This window comes from Coffea arabica, chromosome 4e (genome assembly GCF_036785885.1).
Source record: "Coffea arabica cultivar ET-39 chromosome 4e, Coffea Arabica ET-39 HiFi, whole genome shotgun sequence".
NCBI classification, from domain to species: domain Eukaryota; kingdom Viridiplantae; phylum Streptophyta; class Magnoliopsida; order Gentianales; family Rubiaceae; genus Coffea; species Coffea arabica.
The window spans coordinates 14843702-14862166 of NC_092317.1; positions in this window are offsets into that span (position 1 = coordinate 14843702).

Below are 18465 nucleotides of genomic sequence, written 5' to 3' on the forward strand. Positions count from 1 at the left end.
ACCCAAAAAAAAGAAATAAAAGTCCCATACGAAGATTATGTATCAGTCCAAAGAACTTTCATGGCAGATGCTAAACTGGCTAATACAAGAAACTTATCGTCACCTGTAAATGCTTGAAGATTGAATTAGCGTGAGAAGGCGTGAAATGTTTGCCTGAAACTGCTGGAAGATGAAGTAAAAACCCTCTTTTGTAGCTCCTCGAGTATAATGAAAGCAGCAAATTTGGGTTCCAAGTCTAGGATATTGCAGCCGCTTTTCCTAAAGACATCAACGCCAACGTTGTTCAGCCATGGATCATCAGCTTTGTTTTTCTTTTTCCTTTTCCCCTCTAGTTTCTTCCCCTTTCTCTCTTTTCCCTTCGTTCTTTTCTGGTCCTTTTTCCCCGTAGCCCTCTCTGGTTTTCTTTTCTTCCCCAGATTCCCAGATTCTTCCCCAAGCTCTCCCCTTGTTCCTTTTTTGTTCTTTTCCTTTTTTGGTTCCTCCAGCTGCCACCCCTAATCTCCCTTGTTTTTTCCAATTTCCTTGCTTAGTTTCTCCCTCAGCCCCGTAGCTACCCTTCCAATTTCTAGTTTTTTCCTCTCCAGGCCCGTAGCTTTTCTTCACTTAGTTCCCCTGTTTTTCCCTAGCCACAGACCTTTTCTTCTCTAGTCTTTTTTTCTTTGCTTTTTTTTTATTTTCACTTCCCCCGAAGCCTCTCCTTGGTTTTTTCTTTTTCCTTTTTTTCCCCTCTCAAAAATCCCCAAATCAACAAGTGTCATCCTACTAATCAAACAATAAGGACATTTGTCTAAAACCTATCCATCACACCTAGCCCTCTTGCATGGCCTCCACTTGGCTACTATCCCCCTAATACACTTGTTTAATAATCCCCTATTACACTTATCTTCTTATTTTATTTATTTATTATATATTTTCCAAAAACAATTTAGGTAAACAACAAAAAAAACAAAATGTTAATTTCTAATTGCAAATGCATTTTCATTTATCTTAAAAAAATTGAATCTAAAAGGATTAAAGACAAATTTTGAATTTTTGTGAGAATTTTTTCTTTTTTAGAAATTTAATGCAAAAATACCATAAAAATGAAAATGACAAACCTAATTTATAAAAATAAACAAAATGAACATTAACTATCATTTAATCAATTAAAATAATAAACAGAAAATAAAATAAAACAAGAACGAAACTAAAATTGAATAAAATAAATGGAATTTTGGTGTCTACAGTTAGGTTATTATTTTTCATTTTTTACCCTTTTAGATTGTAGTTGGGGTCCCCGAATGTAATAGTTAGGTCTTTATTCGCTTTTATTTATTTATGTGTTTGCATGCTCATGTGCTTATGTGTTTACTCACTTTCTTAGGATCATTGCATCTAGATATCATGCTTATGTGCTATGTGCTATATGTGAGTTATGTGTTTATTTGCTTTTGCTATTATTTTATTTGATTATAATAAATGTATGACGTCACCACACTAGTCCAACGCTAGTTGTGGCCCTTTTTTCCGATTCCACACTAATCCAATGCTAGTTGTGGCCCTCTTTTCCGATTTCTCACTAATCCAATGTTAGTGAGAACTTATAAATATGGGTTAGTCCAACGCTAAATCCTTAGGGACCGACCACGCATTAGATCATGTTTACAAATCATTACATTTCATGCATATTTTTTACTTTTTTAGGATACTTATCATTTTTGCATGATATTGTCCCTAATAAATATCCCTTATCCCTATGTATAAAATATAACATTTAGATTTGCATCTCATTTAGGGAAAAATTAGAAATAAGTTAGATCATTTGCTTGACCAAAATTAGGAGAATTAACCCTTTAAATATGGGATATGGACGAGTATGACTTCTTAGCCTTAACACGCTCGTATTCCCTCTATAAAAAGAGAAATCTAGTCACGAATCTTAGCTCCCCACACCCATTATAATGCATTTCTTTAGATCATGTATATTTGTTTTCTTTTCTTTCCTTCGAGTCTCATATTTTGGATCTTTTCAAAGAGTCACTCATTGGGCATCACAATTAATGTGATTTGTACCAATTAAACTTCGAAGAGATATTCCGACTCCGATACATTAGGTCTAGGTTTGCATTCATATAGTAACGTCTAAATGTGATAGGGTTTCAGGTTAAAATAAGAAAATTTTTGACTAAATCACACAACTAATGTTGATTAGGTTGAAAGGGTGCCTTGGATTTCATCCTTACCTTCCCTTTCTTCAACCATGACTCCCGAGCCTGTTCTCTTGACTTTCGACAACTTGGAATAGTCTAAAAAGGGTTTTCTCTATTTTTTATTTAAAAAAATATTTTTAGGTGATTTGGTACACCTTAACTCAATACCAAGTAGCGACTCCTATTTTTTCTAAAAAATCCTTTTTAGACTTTTATCTTGGTCAAAATCGTCGCACTTTTTTAAGTCCTATTTTAGGCCCTTTTGCTTTATTCTATTTTCTAAATATCAAAAACTCATTTTCACTCAAAATTAATCAAAGAAAAATTTATTTTCAAAAATGGGGCGCGACAGCTGGCGACTCCATTGGGAACTTAGAGAGTCCGAACATTTGATTTAGTCAATTCTTTTCTTCTTTTAACCTTTTTATATATCATATTTGGAGTATTTAGGTTGCATTTTTACTTTTTTAGAGTTTTTCTTGCATTTAACAGCGCAATCGTCTCGATATCTGTGTATGTGATGAACAAAGTGTTTTATTTCATTCACTTATGTTTATATATCACGCTTGCATCTTGGGATGGGGGTAGCTACCTTATAACCTTCACCCATATATGATGGTATTTAATCTCTCTCTTCAAAAGGAACACTTCATACGTGCATACGTTTTACTTTATAACCCCTCATTTCTTTTTACTTTTAGTAGTTGTCACGCCACTCCACCTTATTAGGATTAGGATCGATCCACTTGAACATATGGCCGTGGCACGACGTGCGCGTAGCAATGTCCGAGGTATCACCCGAACCACCGACTTTTAGGCCTTAGGATTGATGACCCCTCGCCTTTGGTCTGAAAGTTTGGGAGGCTGAAACCTTAATCAAGTCTAGATGCATTAGTAAGCCCAACCTCATGCATCTATGTTAGAAATTGACTAGGATAGAGTCAACCTTACCCAACTAGGAACACTAAGCACGAGGGGAGGTATTACATTTTTCTTTCTTTAATTGCTTTCTATTTTTCATATTATTTTTGTTTGCTCCAATGTGTTATGTGTCATATATCAATTGAACTAACCTTTCTTTGTTCTATTGCATTCATAAGCCTTAGAAATAAGAGTTCTGACATGATACTCTTTTAGAACCTACCCTCTTAGATAGGTTATTGCACGTTTAAATTTCGATGCATTGCATTCATAGGTTAATAATTGCACATTATTTAAACCCACCCTGGCATACAAAAGGGTCCCTTTAGGTCATGTTTTCATTTTAAATTGCATATTTAATTACTTTGATAAATTGGCATCATGCATAAACTTTAGAGAGAATGCCATTTAAGGAATCCCATGTTAAGAATAAGCCAACCCTATATTCCCATGGGTATTTAACCCTGTTTTGTGATTTTCACGTTTAAATTCCAGTTTAACCGGAAAAGTGGGACCTCTAGGTAAGGTACTTGACACCAACTTCTTGTCTTTAGATGGAACGCCCTCGACGAGTCCATCAAATGTTAGTAGCGCCAATTGAGGTACAGAGGTGGTCCGCATTGCTTTCACCTAGTGAAATTAACCAAGTAGCCTCTCACTTAGGACCAATTGGAGATTTTAAAGATATCAAATCAGACAGCTATTTGGTAGAAATTTTGATACATTTGTGGGACCCTATTTGCTCCACATTTAGACTGGGCAAGAAGAAAATGACCATGACAATTGAGGAGGTTTCTGGGCTTCTTAATTTACCGATTCATGGTACTGCCGTAATATTTCCGTTTGTGTCTAACAAAGTCGAGTTCTGCCATTTCACTGGGTTAAAGGAATCCGTAATACAGGAGTTTGACCAAAGCATTGACGTGAAGTTCTTATTCGACCGATTTGCATTGAGGGATGGTTTTGAGAGACACTTAGGAGATTTTTATTTACGGCCAAGGCAATATGGGAACGTAAAAGAATGTGGATGTATGGATTAGTTATGGTCGGAACTTAACTTTTTCCGAGGAAAGACAAAAAGATAGTTTTTAAACTCACCAAAGTCATGTTTGATTTATTTCTAGGGATAAAAGATAGGCAATGCTCTATTGTTCTGACTATCTTAGCTGATATCTTTATAACTTGTACTACCTGCAAAAGGGGTGAAAAATTATTTCATGGATCAAATTTGGTTTTGCACATATGGGCCATGGAGCACTTCATGAGACGATCGCCTATTCTTAATAGTCACAAATCACAAGAGGGTTAATGGAAGTAGTTCGCCGAGTAATACATCCGAGTATGTGGATTTCTTGAAGAACTTGCCTGATCAGAATGTTAGATAGGTTTTAGATTGGATTAATTGTGTTAAACCCGTACTTTACACTAAAGCATCCGAGTTTATTCCAATGCTAGGAACCCAGGCAAGGTATCATGGCATATAATCCGAAGAGATTTCTCCGACAGTTGGGCCGTATTCAAGAATTACCGCATACATTTGATTTGACCGAATTCATCGTTGTTTTTGACAAAAGGATGTATCCAAGTGAAATTCCTAAGAAGCTTCCCATCATTGAGGCCTGGGGGACATTGTCCGATGACGAGCACGTCAAGTACATTTCAGAACTCAAATAAAAGGGTTTAGTAACTCCACAATAGGAGGATTGGTTTAAGGGTTTGGGTACGCAAGAATTGCAAGACGAACCATCCGAGGAGGTCAAGAGATTAAGGGCCATTATTGAAGCAAAAGATAGAGAAAATTTGCAACTAAAGGAGTCCGTCAAAGCTCACCAAGAGATAGTAGAGAAACATAAGGAGACATGTGAAAAATGCGAGAGAAACACCAAGATTTGAAAAGAAAATGTGGAGAACTGTATGATCAAGTGGAACACATGAGAAATCTCTATGCCAGAGAATCCAAAGATGCTGTAATAGATATGATAAAAAGGTTTAATGACTTGGTACGAGACCGTCTCCAAGGAATGATGTAAATAATGTTTATAGAAATGAAAATTTGGAAATTTGAAATGACTTCTCTTTTGTGCAAAATGGTGGTCAAAAGCAGGTTTGATAAACGGGTCCCACTTTGAAGGTGTTGCATCATGTTAGGCTCACCCTTGGCACAAAAAGGGCCCTCCAATAGGACATGCATCTGAATTACTTTAATTTTTACTAACTCGCGTCTTTTTCTTTTTCTTTCTTTTTGTCAGCATTTAATCAAGAAGGGAATCTAAATAAGATTTTTCCTAAATTTTTAGGTAGTTGCAAACATAGCTACCCGTAGAAATCCCATCATTACGCGGTCCCGTAGCCGAGTCTTGAGGAATCGTGGAAATATGAGTTCCCACCCAGAGTCATCAGAAAGATCCACGTTAATTCCATCTTCAGACGCTGCAAATTTAAGAGCCCAGTTAAGTGAAATGCTAACCCGATTTAACGAGCTGAGTGCAGAAATGGCAACCCAATGGCGTATGATTCACCAATTGGTTTCAAACAACACTAGCGGCATCCAAAATGAACATACGCCTATTGACGATAGCCAACAAATTTGGAGAACTCGCCACCTCATATGTCACACAATCAAACAACTTTTGTGCCACCCTTCACAAGTCCGCCCGGAGGCACCTTTACTTATCCCATCCCCAGTCTACCACATACCTACCTAAACAACATTTTTGTCAACCCAATTAGTCATCAAATTCCTCAAAGTTATCCACAAATCAACGTTAACATTCCATCTGAACCTCAAGGTCCTCATGTGATAGCCCCACCTCACCCTAAGGCGAACCAAAGGGTTCGGCGGATAGCCTGCCCAGCTCTTGCCGGGACTCAATCATACCTCCATCAAAATCGAAATAGAATTCGTAGTCCCGGAACAGACGAAGACCCTACCAAATGCTCCAAAGAACTTCGAGACATAAACATTTAGAACCCAATTGAGCCAATCTAGAAGATGCAATAACTCTTTGGTACAACGTTCCCACGAAAGCAAAGCGAAATGGAAGGGCCGCCGCCACGTCACAATCCAACCAAGAACAAGTAAACTTTGTTTGCCATGAAAGAATGTACATTCCCGAATACATATGTTACATAAACATGAGAAAACACTTTAAAATAAGCATATTAGTAAGTTTACAAATCACAAGGAAACATTGTATTAAGATACATTTAGGGTTTTCAAATTGTCGAGGAACTATACCAAAAGAACAAAAGAATTTCTAACTAGCTCAACTCATTCTTCAAAACATCGAAGTTCCAAAAAATGGTTCCCTGTAAGGAAAACAAGGATAACGGGACGGGGTGAGTTAGAAGCTCAATGAGGTACCAAAAGTATAAACAGTATAAACAGTAGAACTCATGTGAAATCACTTTCAAGGCACATATTCACATCAAATATGAGAAATGAATGAACACTACAATGTAAAGGATACAGGTGGCTCTCAGGAGCCAAATTCCCCGTTGCAATACTTGATCCAGCCTCGTTGACCCTCCGTCAACGTTCAAATAAAGGAACCAATCCAGTAGAACACCACTTTAATGCCAAAATTCCGTTCACCAAACATACCCCTTACCGGGCCCAAACGCCAAACAGGAACAGGAATGATAATACTCGAGTATACCGGAAATTCAGAGTCTCTAATACCCATAGATTCCCCAGAAATAGGCACCCATGGATTGTCAATTTCCTCGACCAAGCCCTTGCTGGCTCGATTCAATCAACTCCCCATGAGGTTGAACTCAGATTTAACAGGAAAGTCGTTGGATACACTTCCAAACGACGTTATAACAGGCGCAGGGAACAGATTCAAGTATATACAGGAAACAAGTCACACAGGCCAGAGAGCGAGTGTGATAAAGTACACACTCATCTCGTACAAAATAAACAGTCAGGAAAACATTCAAATAGCAATTTGCAAGTACAGATAACCAGTTTAGCAATAATTCAGGGGAGTGGTACACTTACCGGTTCAAGTACAGATACTTCAAAAGTTTTCACGCCATAGTGGCTTTAATCGCCAAGAAACCCTAAAAGAACCAAAGTAAAACAATTGAAGGTTCCACATCCAAAATCGAGTAAACAGAATGCACAAGTGAGACTCGACTACTAGTCGTATGCCTTGCCAAATAATTACTAATGCAAGGGTGCAAAACATGATTTTTGGGAATGAAAAGATAACATGAAGACCTAGGGCTCAAACAACCCAAAAGCCCTTCATTTCTACCAAAAGGCAACTCAAACTTAATGGAACCAAACGGCCTAGAAAACTGGACAGCATTCCCCCTAAATTTACTTACTTTTCCAGCCATCATGGCTTCATTTTTCCTCAATCAATCCCAAAGTCACACACAAAATAATTTCATTTCAATAGCCGTTCAATAGGCTCAAAGTGGTACAAGTACAAATTCAAGTTAGGAAAATGTCCGGAAAGGAAGACAAATTTGACGTTGTTTTACGTAACGGACATAACCAAGGCTACGCTTATCGGATTGAGGTACAATTTATACCGTTCTGAAGCTAAGACAGAGAGCTATAACTTTGATGAAGACTACTCAGTCCATTTAGTAGTGTAGCTAGGTCAAACGTGCAATATACGAAACCAGAATCTCACAAACAGATTAGCTAACCGCACTATGGTTAAACGACAATAACTCAGGCTACCGAAATCCGATTGAGGTGTATCTTATGGAGTTTCGAATCCAAGACATATACCTACATTTCTTATGAAGACCTCCAAAGCCAAATCATGCACTTTCAGGGTCAAAAATGGAAAACTTCACGAAAACAGAAATCTGCCCGCGAAACAGGGTTCATGACCAGTCAAGGGTATTTTGGTCATTTCATAGGCCACAGTGCTCCGATTGGCCTGAAATTTTACAGGTAGTCATCTAACTCAATTAAAAAAAACTTTCATGTTTTGAGCAAAGACTGATTCGGTCTCTAACATACCCAAATAAATCCGGTCAGAACAGGGTAAATTTGAACCCTAAACCTGGAATTTGCTCACCAAACCAGAAATTTTCTACAACCAAACATATCCAACATATACCAACTCCATTTTACACCATAATAGGCTATCATACCATGAGTAAACCATAAAATACTATATAATACAGAAAAATCCTCAATTAATAGAAAAATTAGACAACTCAACCATAACTAATGAAATAACCCACAAAATGACATGCTTCACCACTAATAACCCTTAATTGATCATTATTAGCATGAAAGGGAAGATATCTAGACAACTTACCTTTGCAACTCCAAGAAACAAGATGGTTAGAGCTTGTTCTTCACAAATGGTTCCACTAAAGGCCTTAAACTAGCTTATCAACTCACTTTTGTGGAGGAATTTGGAATTTAAACGGTAGGTTTGCAAGATTCAAGCAAGAAAGGTAGGAAAATTGAAGAAGCTTTCTCTCTTCTTTTCTCTCTAGTTGCTCGGCCAAGAAGCTTAGAAATGAAGATGGTTTTTGGTCAAAATTGTTTTAGTAAAGGTGAAGAAAGACTAGTCAAATGTCCACCATCCAATGAAAATGCAACATGTGGCTCTCTCAAGCTTTTCTCATTTCTTTTGTCTTCCAAGACTTAATTAACTAGCTAACCTCTAATTGTCTCCTAGCACCTTGTAAAATAATATCACTTAATACAAAACTCCAACAAGTTGTCAAAAATATATCGCATTTACCGCACTAGCGGGTCCCACGTCCATAATGCGTTTCAAGTTTAACATACACTAACTTATACTAGAAAAATGATTTAAAAACTATATTTACTTATAAAATTTATCTAGGAAATTTTTCTAATAAGGCAAATATAGAAAAAGCATGCGATTAAATAAAATAAAGTTTAGAAAATAAGAAAATTTTCGGGTTCTCACACCTCATCACCCTATCACAAAGCCATTCATGTTGGACGCCACGTTTCAAGCAAAAGCAGAAGCTGGTGAACCCTCTGCCCCGATCGACAAAAATCTGCTAAAAAGACCGGACCGATTCGACGAATTCATGAAAAAGAATCAAGGATTAAACAAGTACGGAGGATTGGATTACGACGAACTTTGTCTTTTCCCGGATATGCAGTTGCCTGTGGGTTTCAAAGCTCCTAAGTTTAGCAAGTATGATGGAACCGGAAATCCGAAAACACATCCTTGAATATTCGCAAACAAACTAGAGAAGCCGGTAGATGACGAGAACCTACCTGTGCGTCTGTTCCCTGAAAGTTTAGAAGGTGATGCTCTGGATTGGTACTCTAATTTGAAATCGGAAGAGATGAGAACTTGGTTGGACCTGTTTACGGCTTTCGTAAGGCAATATGAATATAATTGTGAGTTGTCACCAACGAGAACCACGCTTGAGAGTACCAAGAGAAAGTTATCGAAAGACCACAAGACATACGCCAAACGTTGGAGAAAATTGGCTGTCAAAGTGGAACCTCCCATGACCGAAGAAAAAATCGTCCATACATTCATTAAACCTCATGACCCGCCTTATTTTGAGGAAATTTTTCGAATGATTGGATGCTCATTTGCAGCTATTGTAAACATGTTAGAGGAATTTGACGAATTCTTCAAATCAAGAAAGATAGTCAACGTGTTGACCTTGAAAATGCAACTGGAAGTTTTGCAAGGTCAGAGTAGTAGTGGCAAGAAACCTCAGTTCAATAAGAAGGAAAGAGAGAATGCTTTCGTTTGGGGTCAAGGTCCCCCGACTAGACCTAAATTTCAGAACCGACCCACTTACTCATCCCCTTACCCTTACTCCCATTCTGTCTATCACACTACTATCAACCATTCTCGGCCCTGACCCAACTATACAAACATACCTGCACCACCTTTCCAGACTTCTCAACCAAGTTTGCAAACTCGACATCGACCTCCTTTTAATCCAAGACCTATTCTGCCAAATAACCAAACCTACAATTATCCTCAAACCAATGAAACCCAAAATCAAATCTAATACCGCACTTTACCAATTTAAGCCGACCCCTCAACCAATTATACGAGCAATTTAAAACTGCTGGTAAAATTGGCGTGATGCCTCCTAAAACCTACCTTAGGGGTATTCCTACTGGCTATGATCCTCAAGTCATTTTTGCATATCACTCTGGAAGTCCTGGCCACTCTACTGGCAATTGTTGGGCACTAAAGTATAAGATCCAAGACATGATTGATGCTGGGGACATAGTTTTAAGGAAAAGAGGCGAGTCAGGGTCGAATGTCAGCAAGAATCCTCATCCTGAGCATAAATATATTGTAGGGGTCATTGCCACTGACGAGGAGTTTGAGGAGCCTGCCAAATACATTATGGAGGAGAATGGAGTAATTGGAATAGTTGAGAAGTCTTTTGTGTTAAAATTTCCTTTCCTCTTGAAGGAAATTTCGATAAATTAAGGGGATTGGTCTTGGCCAAAATCCATCACAAAAACTACTTTGTTTTCAGTTGTTCGAATCCTTTCAAGTGTCATGTTAATACACATTTTGTTCTGCTCCCACTGTACAGTTCCTGTGGGAATGTGTTTGTTTTGACTAATATTTTATTTTTTGCAAAGTACCTACATTTTATCAAATATCTATCTGCTCTTTAATTCAATGAAAAATTCTTGTTCATCTTTATTATTTCTTGGTTAGTATACATGCTTACTCTATTTTCAGATGGCCAAAGATAAAACTATTTGACCCTTCGGATATCACTATTCTGGAATACGATGATTGCAAACTCGATATCTCTCACGGATTTGAAATTATGGAATCTGAAACTCAGTATAAAAATGACAAAGAGGAGGAGCTTGAATCTGTTTCCAAGATGTTTGAACAACATGAAGAGAAAATCAAACCAAATTTAGAGGAGACACAAATCAGAGCAGAGGTTAAAGAAATTAAAATTAGTATGCATTTGAATAAGGAGTAGAGAAAAAAAAAGATGGTCGAGTGCTTAACCATTCTTCAAGGAGTATTTGTTTGATCGTATGATGATCTGCCCAGAGGAGCAATCATTCTCACCGAGATGGATAGGTAGTTTTTCTTTCTCAAGCTAATCAATTTAGATATATGCAAAAGTTTTCATTTGATTATGTGAATTTTCTTCTGAAAAACGGTCCAAGGTGGACTAAAAGGCAGGCCTTCTTCTTTTTTCCTTTTGAACATTCTATCCCTAGTTCTCCTCTTTGAACCTTCAGAATAATCTATACCTTCGCTTGGTAGCCTCTTAAGGATCGCAAACCCCACACTGGGGTAAATTTTATCTTTCATTTGTGAAAAAAAAAAGGAAAAAGGGAAGCAAAATGTGACAGCCCCATCTCATCCTAAGGCGAACCAAAGGGGTCGACAGACCGCCTGCCCAACTTTCATCAGGACTACGGAGTCGAATTTCACAACCGTACAGTACGCGCGATAGGATCCAAAGAAAACGAACAAATAAAACCACCAAGCTCCAAAATCACTTACCAAATCAAGTGGTGAAACAGGACTTTGATTAAACACTCACCAAAGCCATAGAAGTGTAACACCTCACTGAATACACTTAATAGACAAGATTAAATACTTGTACATGTATTTGCATCGGAATCTTCAGCATTTTAACTTGAATTACAAGCCAAAATGTTCATACTAGTCAAAATACAGTTAGGGTTTCGATTACAAAGGAGCTTAACAAAATAACATATACATTAGCTCGCCCCCTTTCTTCCAAAACCATGGTTTCAAAGTTTGTCCCCTGTAAGGAAAACAAAGATAACGGGAAGGGGGTGAGCTTATGCTCATTAAGGTACCAAAATAATAACAGGCAAATTTGGGCATTTCATGTTTAACCAATCAGGTATAAATTCCAGATATAAAGTAAAGCAGTTAGACACCATGACTCAAATAGAAAGGATATAGGTGGCTCTCAGGAGCCAGATTTCCATTGCAGTACTTGATCCCAACCCGTTGATTCTCCGTTAACATATATAGAACCAACATGTCTGTAGACCCCACTTTACACCAGATTCCGTCCACCAAACATACCCTCTACCGGGCCCGAACACCTCAACAGAAACAGAAATGGTAATACTCGAATATACCTGAATCAAGAGTCCCAATACCCAAAGATTCCCAGAAACAGACTACCGTGGTTTGTTATCTCATTGACCAGGCCCTTGCCGACTCGACTCGAGTAACTAGCCACGGGTTTTGAGCTCAGAGGTCGCAGACTTATACAGAGAATCGATACAGATAACAGATACAGAGCAAATACAGACTTATACAATATGCAGGAAACAAAGTAAACAGACGAGAGAAACGAGAGTGATAAAGTACACCCTCGTTTCATACAGAGTCAACAAATAGCACAGTCATTCAAATCACAGATTTCATGTACAGAAACCAGGTTAAACAACAAATGAGGGGAGTGGTACACTCACCAGTTCCAATACAGATACTTCAAAAGTTTTTACTGAAAGTGGCTTTAATCGCCAAGAAACCCTAAAATAACCAAGATAAAACAATTATAGTTCGCACATCCACAAACCCAGTAAATGGAATGCATCAATGAGGCTCGACTACAAGTAGTATGCCTTCCCAGATTAAGTACTAGTACAAAAGAATAAAATATGACTTTTGAGCAAAAGATAACAGTTGGTCCTAGGGTTACAAATAACTCCCAAAACCCATCATTTTTACCAAGATCAACTCAACTTGAAGGAATCGCATAGCTCTAAAATTTTGGGCAACGTGCCCTCTGTATTTATCTATTTTCCAGCCATTTATGACTTCATTGTTTTCCTCAATCAATCCCAAAGTTACACACAAAATAATCTCATTTCAATAGCCATTCAATAGGCTAAAAGTGGTACAAGTACAAATTTAAGCTAGGAAAATGTCCGGAAATGAAGTTTAGGTCAGAAAACAAAAGACAGATTTGACGTTATTTTGCGTAACGGATACAACTGAGGCTACGCTTATCGGATTGGAATGAAATTTATACCGTTTCAAAGCTAAGACAAAGGCCTACAACTTTGATGAAGACCACTCAGTCCAGTTGGTAGTGTAGCTAGGTCAAAATTGCAATATACAAAACCAGAATCTCATAAACAGGTTAGCTAACCGCACTATGGTTAAATGACAATAACTCCGGCTACCGAAGTCCGATTAAGACATTTTTAGGGGCATTGGAAATCTAAAACATAGGGTTAAAAGTTTCATGTGAAAAAATAGGGCTAAAACATAGGCCAAAGACTGTTTTGATACGGATCAAGGTGAAAAAATGCAGCCAACGTGAGGCAATGTCAAAACTGTCTGCTGGACTCTACCTAAGGCAGTCTCAGGGGTATTTTTTTCTTTTCATGAGCTACAGTGCTCAGATTGGGCTGAAATTTTTCAGACATCTATAAAACATCATTCTCTACAACTTTCATGTTTTGTGACAAGCCTGATTCGGCCTCTATCATGGTGAACTAGTATCGGGCAGAACAGAGGAATATGAAAACTTAAACCTGGAATTTGAGCTTTTCCTCTAGAATTTCATATCTAGTAAGCATTTAAGCATCAAAGCCAACAATTACTAACACGATAACATCTATTACTAGATGAATAACCATAAGCAAGGCTGAAAATGTAAACCCTAGCTCCATATTCCACATATCATTCCAAACTAGCAAATTTACCGTCATAAACCAAGAATATGAGTTTCTATCCAACTTAAACAAGATTAATGAAGAGTAAAGAGATAGGCAGCCATGGTACCTTCCAAAAGCTCCTTGTAGGTGAGAAACCAAACACTTTCTTCCCAAACTTTTACCACACACAACTATCTAAGCACTAAAATGAAAGTTTAATTGGTTTGTATTTTGGATTTTCACTCAACTAAGTTGGATTCAAGGTGAAGTTGCTAGCTTGTCTTCCTCTCCTTTTTTTCTCTCAAACTTACGACCAAGCGGCTGGAATGGAGGAGAAAATGAAGCTTCAAGAAGGTTTATAAGATGGTACTTGGTTTGGGTCAAAGTTAGGTGGATGACCGCCAAGTGTCACCACAAGATTCAACCTCAAATTTTCCTTTTTTTTCCCTTTTCTTGGTCAATATTTTCGGCCATCTTAAACTGGATTAAGGGCTGATATTTTGCACTAATATCAAGGTTATTTTATGGTAAGAAAATGGTGGTCAAATGGTGCACTCAATCGGTAACAAATGGTACCCGTCGGTTCAACCCGTTTTTTCTTAAACCGCGTGTACTAGGGTTTTCACTTATAATTCTCTCACTTACTATTCTCACTTCCAATCACACACTTAATATCATCTAAAACTCACTCTTAATCATCAAATTTAATCCACTCTCCGTACCGGATAGTCACACTACGAATAGGCGTAAAAATTCTAGTTTGCGATAACTTGAAAATGAAAAGGGAAAACGCTTAATTCTATGTTCATTTGCACTTATTGTGGGGTGATTGGATAGTAGGGCTATTATAAAGTAATAATTTCTAAATAAAAGGGAATTTTTAAGAAAAATATAAGGAAATTTTTCCGGTCGTCACACAAAAGCCAAATTGGGGCAAATTTTTTTAAATTTCAATAGCTCTATAATGGGGCAAGATTTTATAGGATGCGATCTTAGAATTTTTGAGAACCTTAAAAAAAAAAAGGAGAAAATTTTGCCTTCAAACCTTAACATTTCTTAACATCACGCCTGACCCGATTACGAAAGCCATAAAGCCCCGCCTTCCACCTTAGCAGTGATTCTAATGGAAAATTTCTTAATCAAATGGCAAATAATGTCAATACACCTTCACCAATTTTGCAAGGGGAGGATTGTTGCAATGATACCATCATTTTTTAAAACACATTTCTGAGTTGATAAAAGCTGTCAGTAAGATTTGTTCATTAGGTGAAAACGCGAAAAGGCGACCTTTTTTTTTAAAAAAAAAAGAAAGAAAAACAACAGAAAATGAAAGTAAAAGAAAAAGAAAAAAATAAAATAAAATGGGTGGGGGTAACCTTGGTGAAAACCCAAAATGGCGCTAAGGTAGGGTTCTTGAATTATCAATCGAATCAGGAATGGAAAGCTCAGATTCGACTACTGAGAAGCTGGTGACTAGGTTCGTCTGGATTTCTCCCTGTGTTGAGGTTCTTCTGACGATACCGATTTCCAGAAACGTGATATCTGAAGGGGTCAAATGCGATGTTTTTTTTTTTATCATAGAAGGGCTTTCTATAGGTGCAATAACCGAAAAAACTGAATTCAGCGTACCGATTTACCGCATTTGCACCGAATGCTCACCCCTACTTGAGATACTATGTTGTTACTGATGACATGAACATCTTTTCTTTCTTTTTTTAGTCTTCTCCAAGTAAGCGCAGTAGTGGTCACACACACACAGAATAAAAATGGTATAGGCAACTCAGCTTTTTATTTATTAAAAAAAAAAAGAAAAAAGAAGAAGAAGAAGAAAGCAAGGCGTGCTGCTACAACCAATACAAAGTCCACACTGGAAAGTTGTTTATGCCTTCTTCTTTTGTGTGTGTAGGATATTGAGCCGACATATGAACGGAACAAGTGCGGAGAGAAAAAATATGGCCTTTCCCTTAAAGATGCCCTGCATTTAAGGATGGCCAATCCGGGCAGCCTTTTAAATCTAAATGGTTTCTCTCAAACTCAAGAAGAAAGGACGAGATCCAATTTTTGCCCACCATGACTTTGCATCATTCTGACAAAATGTGGAAACCCCCCAACTCTCCTACTCAGAAGCTGTTTGATCAAATGCCTAAGAAAAATAAACTAGAAACATAGATTAATAGCAATTATAGCACAGCCTAAGTAAAATCACCCTCGTACCTCAATTTGTCCTTGAAGATGAAGGCTGATGATGGCTTGAAGATGAAGACTGTCGGGCTTGAAGATGGCGTGAAGATGAAGGTGAAATCGAGAGTGAGAGAGAGTGAAAATGAAAACTGAGGAAGTAGAAAAGCTGAAGGCAGAATAGTTGAGCTCCTTCTCGGGTCTCGACTCTCGACTGAAGACTGGCAGAGTGTGGCGGTGGAGGCGGAGTCTCAAGACTCAAGTCTCACCTTCCTGACTCCGCCTCCACCGCCACACTCTGCCAGTCTTCAGTCGAGAGTCGAGACCCGAGAAGGAGCTCAACTATTCTGCCTTCAGCTTTTCTACTTCCTCAGTTTTCATTTTCACTCTCTCTCACTCTCGATTTCACCTTCATCTTCACGCCATCTTCAAGCCCGACAGTCTTCATCTTCAAGCCATCATCAGCCTTCATCTTCAAGGACAAATTGAGGTACGAGGGTGATTTTACTTAGGCTGTGCTATAATTGCTATTAATCTATGTTTCTAGTTTATTTTTCTTAGGCATTTGATCAAACAGCTTCTGAGTAGGAGAGTTGGGGGGTTTCCACATTTTGTCAGAATGATGCAAAGTCATGGTGGGCAAAAATTGGATCTCGTCCTTTCTTCTTGAGTTTGAGAGAAACCATTTAGATTTAAAAGGCTGCCCGGATTGGCCATCCTTAAATGCAGGGCATCTTTAAGGGAAAGGCCATATTTTTTCTCTCCGCACTTGTTCCGTTCATATGTCGGCTCAATATCCTACACACACAAAAGAAGAAGGCATAAACAACTTTCCAGTGTGGACTTTGTATTGGTTGTAGCAGCACGCCTTGCTTTCTTCTTCTTCTTCTTTTTTCTTTTTTTTTTAATAAATAAAAAGCTGAGTTGCCTATACCATTTTTATTCTGTGTGTGTGTGACCACTACTGCGCTTACTTGGAGAAGACTAAAAAAAAAAGAAAAGATGTTCATGTCATCAGTAACAACATAGTATCTCAAGGCTCGAAAGCATGATGCCTGTAATAGTTTTTCTCTAGCATCAACAGTACTGTTTACAGTAAGCCCTTTTCAGGTCCTGAATGTTGGCATGCCTCGTGGAGCATCTTTTTGAATTCGGCAAATTCACCGAATTCCAAATTCAATTCCAAATCGAATTTGAAATCGGAATTGGCCATTTCGAATTCGAAATCGATCGGGAAAATTCATGTCAAAATTTCGAAAAATTCTGATTTCAAACTTCCGATTTCAATTAATTCAGTTACTTTCTGATTATCGCTAATTAAGAGCTTAATCTCAAGACCCCCATTTAATGCCACCGAGTATTAATTAGAAATTCTCGCTGTTCTATTCGACCTTTACTCTCTGTCTCTCTTTCCAATCTCTGTACGTACAATCACTCTATAATGTTTCCTCTCCTCTCTGGAATAATTGCATTTAATTTTGCAATTTATCTTTTTGTTTCAAATTGTGTTGCAGATTACTACTGAAGCCGCATCGAATTTTGGTGCAATTTTTTTTAAATCAATTTCTCGTATGGAAGTATATTTACTTGCTTGTAATTTTTTGAGCAGATTTTGCATATTTTACTGCCTGGAAGAATATTAAACTATTGATTTCGACTCTATAATTGAATGGTAGAATTTCTGACGGTATAAAATTTAGATAGATACACGACTTTTTACATGATGTAATTTGGGCTTAAATTATTTTAGTCTCTTAACAGATATGTTTTTTGTTAAAGAAATTTTGGCTTAGGTAAATACATGGGAAAGGAAAAGCAAAATTTGATTCAAGTTTGAGAGCCAGTGCTGGTAAAAGAAAGATAGAAACCTTATGAAGAAAATGAGAGAGAGTTGGATGAATGCTGATTATGCTGTGGTCAGAAATTTAAGAAATGATAAATTTTAGGAAAATAACTCATCAAACAGCTCTTTAGGATTTAGTAGAGGTGGCAAAATGGGCGGGATGGGCGGGATTTGCTTGGGTTTGTGATGGAACCGAGTCATATGGGTTTGGGCCCAACCTTACCCATATGTGTTTTGGGACTAACTTGGGCGGGATCACTTTGGGATGGGTTTAGATTGATCCCGCCCAATACCCAAATCTATTTTCTACATTTTTTTTCCTTTAATTCATTTTTATTTTTTATATAATTTTAATATTTTTGATTTATTAAATTTTTTTAGTTTTATTAAATAAACATGCAAGTGCTTTATACTCAAGATTCCCATCAAAAATTGGATTAACAAATAAAAGAAAAAATAGATATACAGTCATATTCCAACATATATCAAGATGGCCAAGGTACTTAAGGTGTTGAATATTTATTCTCATCATTGTCCAAAGATGACAGGTCTAAATTGACTGAAATGTTGAAAATTCTTGTGGATAATGACTAGGAAAACTACTAGATTATATTCTCTAGTATGACTATAAAAATTGTTAAAGATAATTTTTGAATCTAAGACTCCGTTTGGATTGGCTATTTTTTCAAAAAATAAGTTTTTCA